Source organism: Gavialis gangeticus, unplaced genomic scaffold (genome assembly GCF_001723915.1).
Source record: "Gavialis gangeticus isolate Ggan-Ray unplaced genomic scaffold, GavGan_comp1, whole genome shotgun sequence".
Classification (NCBI taxonomy): domain Eukaryota; kingdom Metazoa; phylum Chordata; order Crocodylia; family Gavialidae; genus Gavialis; species Gavialis gangeticus.
The window spans coordinates 159,252,225-159,273,721 of record NW_017729022.1 but is presented as its reverse complement, the minus strand read 5'-3'; the positions used below and the strand labels follow the sequence as shown (position 1 = coordinate 159,273,721).

The 21,497-nt window shown below is 41.8% G+C and overlaps 1 protein-coding gene across 6 annotated transcripts in view; it reads right to left on the bottom strand.

The window, feature by feature from the left end:
* TRERF1 (transcriptional regulating factor 1) overlaps positions 1-13,752 on the bottom strand; it is a 105,544-nt gene extending 91,792 nt beyond the window's left edge. For all 6 annotated transcript variants that reach the window (XM_019516394.1, XM_019516397.1, XM_019516396.1 and 3 more), the window contains exon 1: positions 13,678-13,752. The gene's annotated coding sequence lies outside the window, so the exon portion shown is untranslated. The remainder of the gene's footprint in view (positions 1-13,677) is intronic.
* Positions 13,753-21,497: the final 7,745 nt, after the last annotated feature.

The following is a 21,497-nucleotide window of genomic DNA, read 5'->3' as shown; positions in this document are numbered from 1 at the left end:
TTAAGAAAACTGGGGGGGGGGGGAGGTCTTTGAAATCAGAGTTGATCTTGATAGAGTAAAACAGCGGTTCTCAACCAGAAGCCTTGAGCAGGTTTCCGGGGATCCTACTGGCCCGGCCCAGCCCAGCCTGGGGAGGAGCCACCTCAGCTCCTGAGGCTGAGGGAAGTCCCGAGGAAGGAGGTGGCCCTGCATCCTATGAGTGACGCTACATGCAGGCGAGCAAAGCTCCACACTGTTGCTGCTGCTCAGCTGAGTGGGGCCCCGGGGCTCACTGATGCCAAGCCCCACCCACTGCACCCAAGGCTGGCGAGCTAAGCTAGTCCTCTCCTGTGCAGCACAGGTGGGCCATGGAGTTTTTATAGCATGCTAGGAGGGGGCCCCAGTAACAAAAAGGTTGAGAACCCCCACAGTAAAAGACAACAAATATAGATCACAGAAATGTCAATTTAAATCAGTGGTCTCTAACCTTTTTAAGTAAGAGATCACCTTTGGCATTTAAAAGCGACCCAAGATCTACTGTGCACTGCCACTCCCCTTCCCCCACCCAGCAGGTAAGTCTGTGGAGAGGGAAGGGGGGGCAGATTGAGGCAGAGGGAGAAAGAATTATTTGGGGGCGCGCCTCTCCAGCAGGTAAGTCCCACCCAACCGGTGCCCCACTCAACTTATCCCTGCTCCTGCCTCTGTAGCACTGTCCCTCACTGCAGGGCCCTTGATCTAGCCCCCTTCCCTCCCCCACAGACTCACCTGCTGGGCTGAGACATGCACATCCAGGCATGCAGACACTCAGCCCCACCACCCCAGCCTCAGATAGACTCCAAGGGGCTCCGAGATCTACTGCAAGAGGCTTCAAAACCTACTGGTGGATCAAGACCCACTGGTTGGTGACCACTGATTTAAATGCACTTAATGGAAGATAAAAACTACCCCTTCTGTGTACTACATGGCTTTTTCAATCTAATCCTTTGATTACTTAACAAGCTATGTAACAGCATTCACACCCAAGCCAACTTGACTTGCATGTGCAACTGAAGCATTGGCTACATTCACACTACAAAAACAGAGTCATTACAACAAGGAGACTCTGGAACAGTCTCCCAAGAAGAGAAGTTGGACAACAAAAATCTAGCTACTTGTAAAATGGAGGTTAATCAATTCCAAAAAGAAATTATATATCATAGTTGCCTACGGTAGCAGGGAACTAAAGTCCAATGACACAAGGATGTTTGCTCATTCCAGTCCTACTCAGTCTAGTTTAGCCAATGTATATCCCCCCACCTTAACCAAATTAATCCTTACTTAAAACAATTTTTCTTTTTTCTTTACTATTGCAAACTATAAATATTTAAGCAAGGGGTAAACTAGTTTAAGTTAATCTACATTACAAGTTTACACACAAACAAACAAGATTAAGATAAAACCAGCACAAACTTGCTAATAAAGGTCACTAAAATTAGCCATAGTTCCCCAGAACTATTTTGGGTGGCTTCTTTTAGTAGTTAACACACAGCAATTTACAAATGCAACCATTTTATAATCATGTTTGGATCACTTGGAAGGGATCCTGAGATTCCTCCAATCCAGTGGAATGTTCCTTTGTTTCAAGAACATTCTTGGATTGTCAAGATTACTGAACACCTTATAATTATTTTTTTTAATATTACTGAGCTAGTTTTATAAGCCCAGTGAATATAGTCCCGAGTAGCAAATATACCAAGTGAGTGGTCCAGAATTAGTTAACCAGGTCATCACTGTACTGAAAAAAAAAGGCTATTAATAAACTAAGTGAGGTAGATCAGATCATTTGAAAGAGTAACCAGAAAGCCTATCTGCAGCTTACAGTTTTTTCATAGTTACCCTGCAAGGAAGTCACACATTGGCTTTTTGGTTACATTTTCAGACTTTGACGGATTTGGTCCCAAAACAAAGAAATGCATTAATGATTGATTTGCCAGAAGTTTATCCCAATAGCATTTATATAAAAGTGGGTCAATTTTATGGATGAAAGACCTGGAATATCATCCTTTTATCTCATGTTACTTTTAATACTGCATTTTTTATGGGTTCAAGTCAGGCACTTAGCATTGCTCTGCATTTTGTGGTTTCACGTATTTCCTATTTAAGAACAGGACTATAGCAGTTCCTGGTTTGTTACGTTTTCTTCAAATAAAAAGTTTCAGCAGCAGCTTCCTCTATGATGTATTATTCTATATTGGTAAACATTCTGTTCCCTTTTACAGCACTCAAAACTCAAAGAGATCTACAAAATGGACTTCAAGAAGTGAGGCAACTTCTACAACAACTTATCTCTGACAGAAATTGAGTTTCTTTCCTCTGTTACTGGATTCCTATGACTCAACCAGAAGATATTTCTGATTTCACTCCCCTTTTCTCTTTCTGCACTCTCCACCCTTTTTAAAATGATCCTTTAAGTAGTGTGCAAAGGTATCAAACTCTGCATATACATTCCATTTAGATTCTCAACTAAAAGAGCCATTATTTAGTATTAATACTAAAACTACCTTGTAGGTTACAAAACACTTTTCAACAGTAGATCACCAAATGCTTTTAAAATGTTCATTTTGCCTTCTTACCATGCCCTTCTAGGGTATGACATCTATTTTAGAGAGAGAGACTAAGACACAGACAACTTAAATGACTTATCCACAGTCACTGGCTGAGCTGGAAAGATTACTTTGAGTGTCCCGAGGCACCTGCACTCCTGCTCTATAAACAATTCATTACACAAGGTGGACCAAACTTAAGTGCTTTCCACCCCACTCTTATAACTAAGCAAAAACTGATTCTTCCAGTACTACCTTACCACACAAAAGGCTATAAAACCCTCTAGCAGAACTTCCCAGTCACCCTTCTCTATCCCAGAATTTCTTCACATAGCTAATTTAATCACTACGGGAAGTTTGTTCTTCTGCTAAGGAAATAAGATAGGCAGAGAACATGCTTACTAGTAGCAACCTTCAGAACCTTGTTAGCCATTTTGTTACTAAATGCTCAGTCACGCAGCAAGTGAAACAGTAGAAAAGTGAGTTTAACCCCTTTAAATGAAAGCAATACTAGCCCCATTTTTTATATAGCCTCTCCCCTCCATTTTTCTGGGAAAAGCCAATCTCCTGATCCTTTCCCCTGATCACTGTGATGTGCTGCAAGTGAGAAGGTCCTTTCTCCTTACATGATGATCCTTCGTGTTTCTCTTCACGGAGGAAAAATTTGTGCATATTAGTGCACAGAATGTAAGTAAAGTAACATAAGACACAACAGAAGAGATGATTATGAACCAGAAGAAGAATGCTTTAGCCCACAAGGAAAAACACTCTGAATATACAATAACATTTCAAATAAGAGCTCTCCAGGAATAGCTGGCCAGCCAGCCAATTATACCAATTTAAGGGGCCAGGAATGACTTGTGTCTGAGTCCCTGAGTATCGGGTAATCCACTGGAACTATTTCATAAGGCCACTTCTATCCTGCAGTAAACTCAAGCTAAAGCACAAGAATATACTGGTGAACGAAACAAATAGTAAAATTATTGCTGGTTGTTTTCTAGTTACCTTTGGGATATAGTGGACAGACAAAACCATTACAGAGGATCCAAATGAAATCCCTCCCCCCCACCTCCATGTGGAATAACTATTCTGTCTATCCATACCCTTAATCACAAAAAAAAAACAACCCCCACCAAAAAAACCCAACAGGTCACTTGTTCTTATACAATATTCAGGCTGAATGGGTGTAATGATATTTTACTGTAATAATGGGAATCAGCAACTACGAACACACTCTTACAGGTGAAATAGTCATATCTGGGAATCTAACATTCTTCTTTAGTTCAAGTAAAAAGGCTCACAGAGAAATTCTTTTATCAAAGTTCCTAGGTTCAATCACCCCTGTCCACTACAGTTTCTCTGCACATAGCACTACTCGTTATCACTATTCTGATCCAAGCTTATTTCTGAAACAGGTCTTACCAAAAAGCCTCTAACTGAAATACTGAAGAAATCTCCGATTTCCACCTCCTTTGGTCTCTTGAGCTGTGTTAAAGCAGTGAAGTACAATTTGACTGCAGCCTTTAAAGTACTCAGAATATCCCAACTTACCCTTTTCATTCCCAACACCATGCCAGAGAGAGTGTTCTTCATTCTGTTGCTCTGAACATGGCTCCACGCTCACACCTGAACTCCAGAGCCGGGAGCCCCCTCTGGGTAACCGATACACAGAACATGCATTTCTGCATTGCCATGGAGATAACGCAGGATCCTCGCAATGTTCTACTGCACCCACTACATCATAACCTGGCGTAATGGGATGTATTCTAGGTGATATAGTCCATCCAGGAAATTACACAGGACTGGGTTACATATTACACCACAGAGGCACTTTCCAAACTTTTGGTTAGGTATTCTGCACTTGACAGTTAAAGCTATCTGAAGATATTCAGATATCACTGTGGCAAGATGTGCTACCTTTGCCAAATGGTAGTGGTAGCTTTCAGAGAAAGCTTCATTAGCCTTTCCCAACAAACTGCAGAAAGAGTTGATCTCTCAAGTTAAAACCCAAAAGAAAAAAAGCAGGGAAGAAAATGAGAGGGGACTACTTCCCCTCCTTCACCCCCCAAGTTGGGTACTGGACAAATTTAAAAGACATTTAAGAGTGGTAATGGAGACAAGCAAGTTTACATTTTTTTTCCAGTAGCGCTTGAGTTAAGGAACAGTATATATTTGTTTCTTCTCTTAAAAGAAAAATATATAACATTTTTAACAAATCACTATAATACCTGCGCTCAAATTTTCAAAAAAAAGAGACATGGTCAAAGAGAACCACTAGCTTTTGGTAGATATTTAAAAAAACCAAACAAAACACAACAACTGAAGCAAGTCTGCAAAACTGTAGAACTTCTACTGAAAAGAATAGATTTGAGTTAAGGCAGATTTCTGCGGTATACTGGGTTGCTCTAAGCAGGTCACTCAGCCTTTTTGTATGCTTAAATTTGCACATTTGTAAACTAAGGATATTAATTCCATACATCACCAGGACAGTGAAATAAAAAATATTTTAGACTTTACAATGCAGTTCAATACTACAGTGAAAAACACTGGTAAACATTCAAAGAATAATGAGCATGCCACATGATAGGATTCAGCCCTCTATGTGAAACCAGGTAGCAAACAACACTATACCAACTAGTTTTCATTTCTGATTAACTGTGAAGGAGAAAAAACCTGTTTGCACACCTTACAGCAGCAGAACAAGTTTGAACAGCTTATAAGCTCCTCACTACTACTAAAAAAGAAAAAAAGAAAAAAAAAGAAAAAGAAGAGACCTGAGGTTAAACAAAGCCATATTCATTATTGAAGAGCAAAAATGTGAGACTTGTTGAAAGATATAGCTTTGGTTTAAAAAAAAAAAAAAATCTTTGAGTTAAGGAATTATATGATTCCCAGTGGACAGCACTTCTAGTATACGTTTATTATTTATAGCTAGATAAAAAAATTGTTAAAAATGAAGCTTAATAAAATCGCTTAGAAGAATGCTAACGTTAACAAAAACAAGTTAGTAAAAAGTCAAGAAACTCAGACGTATGGTTAGACTTGCAAGAAACCTACATGTTGGAAAGTCTAGATAGATACATAAGCAAGAAACCCAAACTACTTAACTATACCTGTTAGGAATCCAAACTCCCATTTTCCCTCCTATGAATCCTAGAAACAAAATCATAGAGAAGTAGGGCTGGAAGGGACCTTCAGAGTAGTCCAACCCCCTTGCCTGAGGTAAAATCATTCCTATCCAAACCACTTTATACAAATCCATTGTCTAACCTATAAGCAAAACTACCCGTTCAACCCTGACACACCCACAAGCCATAACATCCTAATCTGCCACAGGTAAAGCAGGACCATGGCAGCCAACATCCTGCAGCTGCAAAGGCTGTTAAAAAAAAACCTTGAGAGATGCAAGGAGGAGGCACACGCTTCTTTTTATTTCTTTGTGGCATCCCAAAGGGATTTTATTTGCAGTCCAACCTTATTCAATACTTTTCATCAACATTTTGGAAGAACATCTTGAGAAAAAAATGCATATTAAAAATTGCATATAGCGATGGCATGGAAAACAAAAAAAACATCTATTTGGATCTCTTGTTAAATCATTTTATCTGAAGAACAGTACTGGTCTTGGCACAACCAAATTCAAAGTCATACAATGACTGTATCCTAAAATTCACCATCGCTGAAAAAGACTTGGGGTAATGGTAGATAGCTAGAGAACTGTACTGCCTATTATCTCAACATGAGCCAAGAGGACAAATGTGATCCTTGGATGAATGAGGAAGGGATTAATACATACCATTAAGGATGGGGTATTTCCCATGCATACAGTGTTAGCAAAACCATAACTGAAGCAATGTAACCTACTTTCAGAGGATTTTCCTTTAAAAAAGGGTGTTAAAATTGGAAAAAATTAAAAAATGGTCAGAAGTCAGGAAAATCTGCCTTGGAGTGAGACACTTAAGAAACTCTACCTACTTAGTTCAGGAGTGGGCAAAATCTGGCCCACAGGCCAAATCCAGCCTGCAAACCCATTCTATCCGGCCCGTGGGGCCCCTAAAATTTTTTGAAAATTAAAATTTATCTGTCCTTGGTTCCTGTCAGAGATAACAGGGGCATCAGGACCCAGGGGAAGCCTGCAACAGCAGGGTCCACACAGCCCCGCCACTCCGCCCCCAGCAGATGCCCCAGCAAGGGCTTCTGGGCTGGGACCACGTGGCTGTCCCAGTGCCGGATCCTCAGGTAAGGGGGAGGGGGGGGGCGGGCTTACCTTTCCTAGGGCAATTTTGCTGCCTGCTAGCTGTTCCTGGTTTCTCTGCTTCAGAGCCTCTTTAGCTCAACTCTTTAGCTATTTTCAAATCCATAGGGACCAGTTTTCAGTAGCAGGTAGGGATTCAGTTTTAGTTATTCAGAAAAAAGAGAGCGTGTCAGCTGAAGATTATAGACTCTGTCCTTACTCTATGCCACCATAACTCCGGAAAAATCTTTTCTCTTCATTCTGCCTTTCAAAAAACAAAGTATGTATATTTAGGGGGTATGTTGCATGCAAGAAAATACAGTATTATTTCTGGTTAACTAGGAAACTCTGTTCAGCCCTAGCATAAAGAGACTGAGGCCAGCTCTTCCTATCAGTACTCAACTGAACTACATCATTGCAATATGGATGTTCACAAACCCTTCAGCACTTAGAAAACTCCAACTAGGAAATAACATTGCAGCTGACTTCGTCACCCATACAAGCTGCCACAATTTGTTCTTTGCTCTCTATAGTGCCTTCCCATATAATAACAGATCATGTTCAAGGTCTCAATACTTATCTTCCAGGTACTTCGTGGCCTTACATCAGGCTATCCAAGAGACTATCTAAACTTCCAGGATGAAGACAGGAGTCAGAAATTTCATTCCTCTGAACTGCAGGCCTCCTTGTGGGTTGGCTTATAACTACGGCAGCAGCTTCAGCTTAAGCATGGAGTGGCAGCTCCAGGTCTGGCATGGGGCAAGTGGTGGCAGTGGCAGGGCTCTAGTACAGGACCATAGTGGGGCCACAGTAGTATCAAAAACCAAAAGAGCCAAAGGCCATGGGGGTTGTGTCAGTCCTCACTCATCCTCGTGCTGCTGACAGCCACATCCACCAAGGTCCAAAGGCTATGGATTCCATGTCAAGCCACTTCCAGTAGCCTGTTGGGCTGGATAGGGCAGCTCTGCAGACCATGTTTGACACTCCTGCTCTGGAGCAACAGAACCTCTCTAGAAGTGGAGACAAAAAACTTTCTTTGGGGCCTGGCCTAAACTATTAAATGAACACTTCCAAGGGCTAAAACCACTACAAACCTCATCACATTCTACTCCAAACAGAGGACTTATTCCTTTACTTCCTCTAATGTTAAGATAATTGTGTGTGCAAGAGAGACAGTGAGAGACAACACACCTTTCCCCACCCCGCAAAATGAGGTTGCATGCTTTAAGCAGAGAAGCTGTTTTTTTCCCCACAAGAAAAGCAGCACACCTGGCAGGATTATCAACTATCAGTAAATTTACTGATTGTTAGTAAAAATAAAAGAAGTCAGGCTAAAAATGACAGTCAGGAAAGCCTATATTTAAAAAAAAAAAAAAAAAAGCTTTAGCCATCAGTAAAAACATTAAGCAGTCACAACTTGATTGAAGCTCTAACAAAACACAGAAGCGCTATCTGGTGTCCAAGCCTGCAGGGACCATAAGCTGCTACTGCATCCCAGGCTAGGTGCCTGTAATACTACTAGGTCACAGGTAGGCTTCCTTGGGGGTCCATGCTAGGATGGTGGGGCAGGGGGGAGGTAAAGCATGGTACAGAATGAAGTCACGAGCATAAGGGTGTGGGGGTAAAAAGGGAAGGGGCCCTGGCGGGAGTTCTGAGCAGCACAGTATAAAACTATCAGTTCAGTCTAGTAGGGTTGCCAAGTGAAGAATTTTTTTTTTTTTTTTTTTGCTTCAAACATTTTTACTGACAACCAACATTTTACTTTTTTTTTTTTTTTTAAACTATAGTTGGTGTTAACTCCTAAACTTGAACCCAATCCTTCTAACTGGGGCCTGGCAACAGGGTAGGGCCTAGAAGTTATTTTACATTATACAAAACATACATCAGTAAAAATATTTCAGTAAAAAAAAAGTTTGGCTGTCAGTAAAGAGCTTACACATTATCAGTTAAAAAAAAAAAAAAAAATTGTGTTACCAACCCTGACTCCTAGAGACACTGTGCATGCCATGATGGCTGCTTCCTGCGTATGGCTGAGCAAACTGCAGGGGCAAAATCCTATGTTAACCCTCTCCGAACTGTCAGTATTGACTGAGTACTGATGCTTGTGCCTGAAGCATTAAGTGAGCTGCTGAGAATCTTAATAAGGCTTGTGATGTGAAAATATTTTACTTATTTACAGAAACTTATACAAAGAAGTACTTAAAGCAAAGAAGTTATAGTTTTGCTGCTACCCTTGCAAAGGTTTTAGAGCCTGTGTGACTGAGTATGTCCTGTCAACTGTGGTCAGAAAGTGTGGCATCCCAGGAGTCAGTCTGGGTGAAGCAGCAGGCTTTGTATCAAGACTGGTTATCCTTGTAAAAAAAAAACAGAGCTACAAGTCAAACAGAAATTTTGGACCCAGTGGAGAAATTACTGGCCGAGGCTCCCTTCAAGTTCTATGCAGATGCCTAACGATCACAATAGGCCACAAAATCAGCTAAACTACTTAGAGCTCTGTCACATTAAGATTTCTATAGACTTGTTTGAAGTCCAAAACCTATCATTTCAGACTCTAAACCACCACAGTTGTTTTCACATAGCTTGCAGGTGGGCTCTTAAAGAATGCATCATGCAGCAAGATACATATACTGTATGCTAGTTTTCTGTACAACACTTGGAACAATGTCTGGCACAGATAAACAGATGCCAGGTCTTTGACATGGTAGAACATAGAAAGTTAGGGTTGGAAGGGACCTCAGGAGGTCATCTAGTCCAATTCCCTGCTTAAATCAGGACCACTCCCCAACTAGATCATCCCAGCCAAAGCTTTGTCTAGCTGGGTTTTTAAAACCTCCAAGGACGGAGCTTCCATCACCTCTCTAAGTAACCTGTTCTAGTGTTTTACTACCCTCCTAGTGAGAAAATTCCTGCTAATATCTAACTTAAACTTCATTTTCTGCAACTGGAGACTGTTGCTCCTTGTTTTGTTATCTGCCACCACTGAGAACAGTCCAGCTCCATCCCCTTTCAGATAGTTGAAGGTTGCTATTAAATCCCCTCTGTCTTCTCTTCTCTAGACTAAATAAGCCCAGTTCTCTCAGTCTTTCCTCAGAAGTCATGTGCTCCAGCCTCATCACCATTTTTGTTGCCCTCCACAGGACTGTCTCCAATTTGTCCTCATCCTTTCTATAGTTGGGGGGGGGGGCAAAACTGAATACCGTACTCCAGACATGGCTTCACCAGTGCTGAATAGCGGGGAATAATCACTTCCCTTGACCTATTGGCAACACACCTACAAATACAGTCCAGTATGCCGTTATCTTTCCTTACAACAAGGGCACACTACTGGCTCATATTCACCTTATTGTCTACTGTAAATCCCAGGGCCTTTTCTGCAGAGCTGCTACCCAACCAGTTAGCCCCCAGCCTGTACCAGTGAGTGGGACTGTTCTGTCCTAAGTGCAGGGCACTGCATTTGTCCTTGTTAAATGTCATGAGATTTTTTTTTGGCCTAAGCCTCCAATTTGTTTAGGTGACTCTGAATCCTAGGCCTACCCGCCAGCATACCTACTACTCCCCCCAGCTTGGTGTCACCTACAAACTTACTGAGGGTGCACTCTGTGCATCTTCCAGGTCGTTGATGAACACATTGAACAAAACCAGCCTCAGGACCAAGCCCAGGAGCATTCCACTTGATACTGGCTGCCAACTAGACATCAAGCCATTGACTACTACTCTCTGAGACCAATGCTCCAGCCAGTTTTCTATCCACCTTACAGTCCATTCACCCAGCCCATACTTCCTTAGCTTGCCTGTGAAAATGTTGTGAGAGACCGTATCAAAAGCCTTGCTAAAAATCAAGGTACACCACATCTACTAGTCTCCCCACATCCACAGAGCCAGTCACCTCATCAAAGAAGGCAATCAGGTTGGTCAGGCATGACTTGCCCCTGGTGAATTCTTGCTGACTGTCCCGAATCACCTTCTTCTCCTTCAAGTGCTTAGAAATGGATTCCTTGAGGATCCACTCCATGATTTTTCTGGGAACTGAGGTGAGGCTGATTCGTTTGTAGTTCCCTGGATCCTTCTTTGCATTCTTAAATATGGGCACTCTGTTTGCCCTTTTCCAATCATCCAGGACCTCTCCTGATCGCCATGAGTTTTCAAAGATGGTGGCCATTGGCTCTGCAATCACATCAGCCAACTCCCTCAGCATTCTTGGGTGCATCCTATCCAGCCCTATAGACTTGCACACGTCCAGCTTTTCTAAGTAGTCCCTAATGTGTTCTTTCACCACTGAGGTCTGCTCACCTCCTCCCCAAACCATGCTGCCTAGTGCAGCAGTCTAGGAGCTGACCTTGACTGTAAAGACCGAGGCAAAAAAGACACTGAGCACTTCAGCCTTTTCTGCATCCTCTGTCACAAGGTTGCCTCCCCCATTCTGCAAGGGACCCACACTCTCCCTGATCCTCCTCTTGCTACTGACATACTTGTAGAAATCCTTCTTGTTACCCTTCACATCCCCTGCTAGCTGCAACTCCAATCACACTTTGACTTCCCCGACTTCATCCCTGCATGCCCAAGCAATGCTCTTATATTCTTCCCTAGTTATTTGTCCAAGTTTCCACTTCTTATAAGCTTCCTTTTTGTGATTTAGTTCACTGAAGAATTCCCTGCTGAGCCAAGCTGGTCTTCTGTCATACTTGCTAGTCTTCCTGCACAATGGGATGGCTTGTTCCTGCACTCTCAGTAAGGCTTCTCTGAAGTACAGCCAGCTCTCCTGGACTCCTCTCGCCCCTCAGATTGGCTTCCCAGGGGATCCTCCCCATGATTTCCCTGAGTGAGTCAAAGTCTGCTTTTCTGAAGTCCAGGGTCATTACTCTGCTGCTCTCCTTCCTTCCTGTCCTCAGGACCCTGAATTCAACCATCTTGTGATCACTGCTGCCCAAGTTGCCATCCACTACTTCATTACCCACCAATTCTTCCCTGTTTATAAGCAGCAGGTCAAGAAGAGCATGGCACCTAGTTGGCCACTCCAGCACTTGCACTGGGAAGCTGTCCCCAACACTCTCTAAAAACTTCCTGGATGGTCTGTGCACTGCTCCCTGCAGATGTCTGGTAACTGAAGTCTCCCCAAGAGAACTGGGGCCTGTGATCAGGAAACTTCACCTAAGATCCCTCACAACCCCTTGAAGGACCAAGAACTTCACTTAGGAGTAGGGAATTATTTGCTTCAGTATTTTATTTGAGTAATAAGGAATTTTTGTATACAATATATTTTTTTCTGGAAAATGTAAGGCTAGAGTCTGTATCAGATTTCTCATTTTCTGAAGACAGGGACAGACTATAACAAATTATATAATAAAAAGGAGACACAGGATAACTTCCATGGTAACTTTTTGGTGCGTCTACTCCTAATCCACGGCAAGTGAAAGCTAAACACGAGAACTTCTGTCTTGCCAAATTTGGAATAAGTTGCCTCCCCTTGCCATAGCATGACACAAAAAAGTTACCATGGAAACCAACTTATAACAGGTCTTCTCCTCTTGACTTTGTACAATTTGTCTGTCTGTCCATATTCTTAAAAGCATCATTATCAGAACAGAAGATAAGTTGTTAACTGAATTCTCCCATGTTAAACTGTTTGGAGGTTTCAGTACATTTACTTAACTTTGTACTCTCTGCTGCTGGGGAAAAAAACCCAAAAAAACCCAAAACCTAAAACCCTTTTTAAGACTGGTGGGCATGACACCTGTTCTTCTACTATGCCAATTCAGTAGCTCATGTTATTATTTGCTTCAAAACGCAAAGACAAAGGAATCCAGCTAAAGACTGCCTACCAGTTTTGAGAAGTGTATTTGTTATCTGTGGGATTTTGGAGAAGCAGTTTCTAGTGAAAACAAAGCTATATTGCTTAAAAAATTAAAAGATCCCTGCCTCCATGCAGCAATATTAATAATAGGGGCTGATACCATTTAAATAGCAGCCTCATTCATATTCAAAGCACTGTGCAAATTACTAAGCTAATTAATGCTTGTGATATGGTAAGGCACCCTATTAATAAAGAAGTGGTATCAGCCCCATTTCACTAACAGGGAAATGAATTCAAGGAACTGAAGGGAGTAGTCCATGACCACAGCAGTAGCCATTAGCAGAGCTGCAGTTAAAATGCAGGCCTTCCTAACTTTCAGCTCCATTTTTAATCCACTAAACCAATCCACCTCTTTCTCTTGCATGTGTTCAACGAACACAGAAAGGAAATCAACATCAGAATGCCTTAGAACAAAACTCTGGAAAAGGTTCTTTACAACTTTATCCCTGCATCCCCCAGAATTTTATAAAGCCTAAACAGTTTACAATATAGTCGGTCCATATAATCCACAATAAAATGGCCATTTTCATAAAACCCAAGATGACAATCTTAAAGTTGACAAATGATGACAATTTAAGTTTCCAATTCCTGATTCCATTTAATAAACCAGAATACTTATAAAATTCAAGTCTGGGAAAACCAATGTGACAACTGGAAGGGGAAGTGGGTATTCCTTTTTTATATTGAAAGCAGAACCATACAAACTCCTCTTTCATAACTTATGTCTTAAGTAAATGTTCCAAAGACTTTTACTAATTTTTAAGGGGCAGATCACATCTATGCCTTCTTTCCAACTAAAATGCATTCCCTTTCAGTTTCCTGACACAAAAGGGTACTTCTCATTTCTTATACAAGCTAAATTTTTCAAACTTGATGGTCTGAATTTAGACCTGTAATTTCATATTTTGAAACTAAAGTGGTTTATTTTTATTGATAAGGCTGAACATCCAAAAGCTCTTATTGTAGTCAATGGTTTACAGGTTTATCAGACATTTTCTGCATATTGTAGAGAAAAAAAAATCTTCAGTTACCTGCTGCTGTCCGACTGAAATAGACTTTCCAAAGCCCTCCTGAGCTGGTACCTTTGAGAACAAAACACATATTTGTGTTTAGGAAAGTTATTTAGAACAGCACAGTTAAAGTTAAAAGTTTTGTATTGGTTCAAAATTAACAGAATGAATAATAAAACAGTAAGTGACCAGCTAGGCCTGTTCAGACAGAAAATGTTCACTCAGCTCTCAGTCCTGGTTTCACTTTAGTCAATAGCATGATTCTTAGTAACTTTAACAGTGCAGTAACAAGTTATTAGCACTTCATCAATCCAATAATTCTGGGTTCATTAAAGCAGTGGTTTCACTAAAACTCAAAAAAGGATTACTACATTTATAAAATCAGAAGGTTATCATCAAATAATGGCCTTTAAGAAGTAACATATTACTAAAACAGAATACATGCTACTTTTCAAATTACATGTACTAATTAGCAATCTAATTTGGGCATGGCACAATGTGCAATCTTGGAGCTGGAACTCCTCAGGCCCATAGTAATGGGAAAAAGATACAGAAAGTTATGAGTACTGTTATATCCTTATCCATCCCTTCAAAAATGTCATAGCACTATTTCAGCTTGTGGTGCATCACCAAAGACAAATGATTATTTCATATTCTGACCATTTTGCTGAACAGGGTCTTCTAGGAAAATTTTGGAATTAGAATTAAGATTTGCAAGGGCCTTGGGTTCTGGAAAGGGAAGGGGATGGAATGATAGCTCGTTGGTCAGTGGGAAGGGAAAATGCAAGGGCAGCAAGTGTGGCATGCACCCACATCAATGCAGCTTTACCAATGCTCACAGAACTTGGTTTAAAAAAAAAAAAAGTACAAGGGGAAAAAAACCCCAACAGTTTTCATGAATTTCTGATTAATTCCTTCAGGCCTGTGAAGTTCGCTTTTGTCCAAAATGACCACCTTCTCCCACTACTGTCAATGGAACTGGAGCCATACACTGCCATTAGCAAGATGGCTACCCTGTCCCTGACTCCCATAAAAGGAAGCAAGGCTGCTCCCAGCAGCCAACTGTTTGACATGGGGCTAGAGATACCGACTTTAGTCACCAGCCAAGGGCTGCAGAGGAAAGGAGAATATAAAAGCATCAAGAAAACGTCTCTAGGGACCAGCAAAGAGAAAGGAAGGAGTCAAGTAAATGAATGAAAACTCCGAGCAGAATGTGGAAACCATAAGACCCACTGCAGACATCTGTCAAGCACAACGAGCTTTAGTTCAAGTGCCCTGCCACCATTTTTACATGCAGGGACATTGATGCACGAGGCTGCTGGAGTGCGGCAACTGCTATGCTCTAACAGACTTGATTAACTGCATCTGCGCCAACGCACTGGAAGTCCAGTGTGCCGGAGCAGCCCCCACACTTGTGTATAGGTGTCCATAGCTTCTTTCACAGCCCTACAAACTAAACTGTTTTTAGCTCTTGCTAAAAACACTGACTCAAGTGAATATTATTTTAAGTGTGGAAATAATTTTCAGTAAAGTAGCTTGATTTCATCAATCCGAGATATACATTTAATTGAGGCTACCAGACTGAAGAAACATTTAAATCATTTTCCTAGTTTGTTCTGTTCTCCAATACAAAAATGTATGATATAACAAATTAATGCACATTACAATAAAGTTGCATTTGTTTTCGCTTTGATCTTAAATTGAATAAAATAGCCCTAGAATAAAAACATTTTGTGATGTACGTGATGATGCACCACACCATCTGTATCCCACTTTTCGAAATCCTAGATCTGCCCATGGATGCAATTCATTAAACAATATGCATCCACAACCACTCAAATGCAAACATTGACCAGGTTGAGGATGGAATACAAACGGCATGAAGTACACGGAATGACAGCTGACAAAAACTGGAGAATCTGACTACACACCAAGGCAAATGCTTTCTACTTCTTAGAAGTTTCTGTGGTTCTTGTGTGTCTGTACACTGCAGACAGGTATTTAAATGTTTGAGCTCCTATACAGGCATCTGCACATAAAGGCAACCACATGGAACATGATCTAGAAGCCAGAGTTCACTCTAACAGATCTGAACCTGTGGTTTTGAGAGTCTAGGCATTTACCCTCCCCGAACATGTTACTGTACAAAGCATACAGTTAATTGCTTCACATTATGCACTCCACCAGCCAAAACATTCAAGCAAATCCTCCCCCACCCCAAAACAAACAAACAACTAACTCTGCCCCTCCCCTCCACCTCAAAAAAAAAATCTGCTGGGAAGTGATAAATGGCATGAAAATGATGTGGATGTCAGGGAGTCACAAAACCAAAAATGAAGCACAGGCAGGACAGCACTAGGTGGTGGAATGCATGGTTCTGGACCTCATTTACCAGACACTACCAGATTCTTACACAGTAAACTATTCTTCTTTGTTCCTATCCAGTACAACTTTTGCTAATCATTCATTGTTTGCAATTCCAAAAGCTGAGACTTTTTTTTTTTTTTTAAAGTGATTGTACGGGGATCAAACCACACCACTTTTTCATGGAAGTGCACCAGAAGCTGATTAGTTTAATAAAAACATACAAACTGACTGAATAGAATAATTTATTTTACTAGTATGAACATGAATATTAAAATCAGCAAACTATCATTTCCCTATTGCAGAAATAACTGAATATGCAGGTTTCAACTTCAGATTAACAGCCCTGCCCATAATGTATGCTTGCAATAACCCCAAATTGAACTGATTATTTAAGAGGTACCCTCTCTCCCATGAAAATTCTGAGAGTTAAAATGGTTCAATTACTGACCTGTTATGCTTTCAAAACATTTTATTTATTATTTCATTAAAAATTCAGGTTCTAAAAGAATATAAGGATCAACTAAAATATTCTATAATTTTTGCATGGACTATACAGCACTGACTAAAATCAGAAGATTAGAGTCATTCTAGAACAGGCACAGGTAATTATTTCAGCTGACAGGCCACTTAAATTTTTATGAGCTGTTGAGGGCCACACGTAAAATCTTTCAGATGACATAATTTTAACTATTTATAGATACAAAATAAATCATATACTAAAAATCAAACATCTACTATAACATTTTTAGTTCAAAAATAATTTTTGTCTTGACTTATTTTGAGTAGTGTATATAGAGGTGGTTGCATAATAGCTCAAAAAAAAAGTGCTACTTTTGTATATTGGGGCAGAGGGCTTGGGGGGGGCAGGTATGCATGTGTGCAGGAGGCACGCTAGGTCACAGGAGTCAGTCAGCGAGGGAGTGGGGGAAGAGAGAGGGGTGGGAGGAGTCCTGCACAGTACAGCTTGCCCAGGTGGTATGATGCACGTGCCATCTGCCTCCCCCATCTGGCCCACCACAGCTGTCCCCGTAGCTCTCTGCATAGGGCCAAACCCTGCCTGCACCAGCCAATGGCACTGCCCCAGCACTAGCCCAGGCCGTGGCCAGCACATACAGCTTCCTGGTGGGGCTGCCTTCCACCCACTCAGGCTCCCACAGGCAACTGCTTGTTGTGTCAGACAGGTGGGTGTGGGTGGAAGGCACCCAGGAGCTGGAGCCCCATGAACCGAGGCAGGAGCCTAGCTGCACCTTCCCCCCATACCTGCCTGGAAACATGGTGCCCCGCACAGATCTCTATGGCCACCGTTGCTTCCCCCTAATACCTGCTGCCCAGAGTGGTACAGCAGGGGCAGGAGAAGGAGCCCAGCAGCATCTAGGTGGCTGCAGCAGCAGCAGCAGCCGCCGCCGCCCTACCAGGAAGCTGTGTATGTTGGCTGGGACAGTCCCATCAGCAAGTGTGGGGAGGGTACAGGTGGGAGTGTGGCATGGGCTGCTGCTTGGCCCCATGCAGAGTGCCATGAAGTCAGCTGTGGGGCAGATACAATCAACTGGTGGGCTGGATCCAGCCCATGGGTTGTATTTTGCCCACCCCTGTTCTAGAACCTGCTTAACAATGAATATTGACCTCCATTTTTTTAAACACTGATACTTGTGGAAGCAAAATAGCTCCATTTATTTTATCCAAGTTCAGCATAGTGATCCACCAGCTGATATGAGCTTGCAGAACTGAAGGCTAAATTTGTGCCAACACCAAATAACAGTAGCACAGTTCCCAAAGGCTCCTTTCTGAATCGGGGCCCCATTGTAATGAAAATTATACAAAGAAACAGACAATCCCTGCCCAAGAAGGGAGAAAGCGATGGTATCCAAATAAATTACTATCATGATTACTCCCATAGTTTTGTTAGTTGTATAGGGGAAGAGGCAGATGTCAAACAGGGAACAGAGGCCAAACGAATTATTTGCAATGGCAATGTTTGTGTTTTTATGTTTAAATATTTACCCACACTCAAATCTATCTTTAATGCCCATGTCTTTGCTTTATCCAGAATTCAAGAGATCATACCACCCTTATGGAATTTCTTTTTCTAAAAACCCACTACCACCACCTGGAAGCAGGATCAGCAATACAGAAACCTTACAAGTCAGAAATAAGAAGCTAATAAGGAATCAGGTCATTTCTACCCAAAACTAACTACGTAGTCTCAGAAGATCAATCCCCTTAGTTCATTGTAATAGTCTTGGAATCCTTGTTAATATAAAGCAAACTGTATTGTAGCAAGCTCCGTCTGAATATTCCCTCCCCTAGAAAGGCGAGGCTAGGTGGACAAAGTACACGACTTATGACTAAATACATTAGCCAAATTCCTACAGTGTCATCTCACGAAATCTATCTAAACCTAAGGAATGGGACTGCTCATGAAATTACGAGAAAACCATTGACCAGAAATAATCATTGGGCTCTTATGTACTGTGAAGGTTTCCACAGCTCTGGCAATGCACCAAATCCTAATATACAATACAACTACAGGCCTCAGGCAGAACCTAAGTAAGAGAGCCAGTTAACAAAGATACCAAGGACTGAGAATTCTTGTGACCCAAAACAGTTTGACCCAGGTCTGTAAAGATGGAAAGCTGTTGCATTTCCCCCCAGCTGTCTTGCAAAACCAACTCTGAATGTAAAAACAGGGTTTTTTATTACATAAACTAAACACAATGGGTTCTTCCTGTACAGGTGGACTGTACAAAGCACCGTGAGTAACACTGATGGAGCTGTAATCTTGAGCTGCTAATGAAATATACTGTCATGATAATTAATGTTAGGATAGAAAGAATGTGCTTTTTTCAAGATGGTATCAATAAAAGGAACTCTGATGGGACTAGAACAACCCAGCAAGTCAGAACATAACAGAACAGTTCACAATGGATGAACACCACTAAAGAGCAGAAAGGATCTGTAAAGTTAGGCAGAACACAAACTAAACACCTTGGCAAACAGCAACCTTGGAGAAGAGAAGAAGGAGATAGAACCAATGTTTGACTGTTCTAAACTACACAACACAAAAACGCAGTAGTTCACATTGTTAAAATAGCAAGGAGTAAAAAACCAAATTTCCTCGTTGTGCGATGGGGGAAAAAAATTATGACCGACAAAGCTTTTGAACAAATATTGGTTTTAGGTCTGCTCACTTTCAGTGCAATTAAACCTGATGCGTGCTCTTACAGACAGGCAAAGAATGAGAGTTAAGTGCTGTGTTGTAGTCCCAGCTTTGACAGGTACGACTTCAGGCAAATACATATCGTTTCATTTTCTAAGGTATGCACCCCCACAATTTCAAAAGTAGTCTGTGGGGACTTCATTGATCAGAGCCTCTGGAAAGTTAGACTTTTAAGCACTCTGCTCCTCAGTTTCCCAATCCAAAAGATGGAAAAGCCACCACTTAATGTACTTATCCAGCAGGAGCACTGAAAGACTTCATTTCTGTAAAACACTATGAAGATAAACAGTATCTATAATTTAAATGTTAATAAAGCGTTTCATACTGTGAATACCATATCCTCATCTTTCAGGGACACAGTTTACTCAGCGACACTATTTCCTCTTTTTAGCTGTCTTTTGCTTTTTCACCCTCTTTGTTGTGAAGACACTGATAGTTTGCTTAAGGCGTTACCAGACCAGGGTAAAATAAAGTGCCTTCACTACAATTTTGTTTTCTCTATACAAGCATCAGCCTCTCTCTGTCCACACAACAGAATGACTTACAAAGAAATGAATAAGATCCAATGGGAGAGACAAAGGGGTATCAAAGTATATACTCACTGAAATTATCTTCTACTGCTGGCCCTGTAAATTCCTGTAATCTCTCCTTGTTGGTTGTTTTCACAAAAACTATAGCAGTCATATAAGAACAACAGGACTGTTCATTTTATTCAGCAAAGAAAAAAAGTTCAAAATAAGTATTTTTAAAATTAGCTATCCTAAAGTTTCCAGAGTTCATTTATTTGTTATATTTACACTTAACCACCAAGAAAGAGTCAGTACTTAAATTCTAAAGTGGCAAGCATTATGGAAAAGTGTACATTAGACAGATGGACTTCAGCGTAATCAACTTAATAAGTGAACCAAAACTCGCTAGAGGGGATGAGATGGGATGGGGCCCAGGGAGGAAAATAAGATTGTTAGAATAGCTGTTCATTACCTCCAGCACACTGAAAGTGCTCTGTAGCTACTACCAAAATGGTAGGCCTAATTCATTAGTTTGCTCTTAGATTAAACCAAATAGGCTTCAAAAAGAGCAGGACAAGAACACTGTGTAGCTAATAATAAAAAGGCATAACTACTCTTTGTCCTATCAACTCCTAAACTTCCCACCCTTTTATGCCCCCCTCACAGACGACCTAGATAAAACATGAGGGAAGAGGAGTATCCCATCAAAAAACACAATCTGAATGAGATGAAACGAGCACAGAGACTTGGAAGCCACATACAGAGTCTCTAGAGTAGGCTAAGAAAACTTTTTCCTTCACCAAGGTGTCCACAAATGCCAGCCATTGGAACTGGGTGATGAAAACTGTCAGTCTCTGCAGCTTCCACTTAAGAGGCAGAATCAGAATCACTATATCCTTATTAAGATAACTTCTATTAGGCCTACGTGAAGCAGCTAGCATTCGCTTCGGATTTGGCTGATTCAGGGGACAGAGATTAGATTCGGCCAAATCCCAGGCCACTGCAGCAGACGGTGGGTCCAGCAGTTGTTTGTTTTGTTTTGTTTTTTTTAAAGGGCTGGGAGCTAGGGTGGCCAGAGCAGCCATGGAGGGGGCTGGGAGAGCAGAGGGGACACTGTAACAGAGCCCTCCACATGGTGTGGGGCAGTAGGGGGCAGCAGGGATCACCCCCATGCCTGGCAGCAGCCCGTGAGTGGGGGCTTTTTTTTAAAACAACCAGAAGCTGGGGATGGGTGGGACAGTCATGGGGGATTCTGGGAGAGTAGCCAGGGGAATAGGCAGGGGATGGGGCCTGGCAGGGGTCCCCTTCTCCCTCCCCCACCCCTACTTACCAGCACGGAGTCCGGGTCCAGCTCCTTGCTGCAGCCAGCGGGGACTGCCTGAGTCACCAAAACGCTCCAAATCAATTCACACCTTTTAATTGGTCCCCTGATTCAATTCAGATTTGAAGATTCAGCCACCCCCCACTTGCACCCCCAGGCTTCCATGGCTGCCCCCCCAACCTCAGGCACCATCACTTTAAAGGAAAAAAAAAAGGAAAAAAAAAAAAACACAGAAAAAAGCCTCTACTTACCCTAGAATCAGGGCTGGAAGAGGCTCCCCACCCCAGGCAGCACAGGGGCAGGAGGGCCCAGGCTGGGGCCACTCCTCTGCCCTGCACTGTGCAGGCAGGGCCCCAGTGAGACAGACGGCAGCCAGACTGTTGGTAAGTGCCGGGGGGGCGTCATTTTTTTTAAACTATAGGGATGC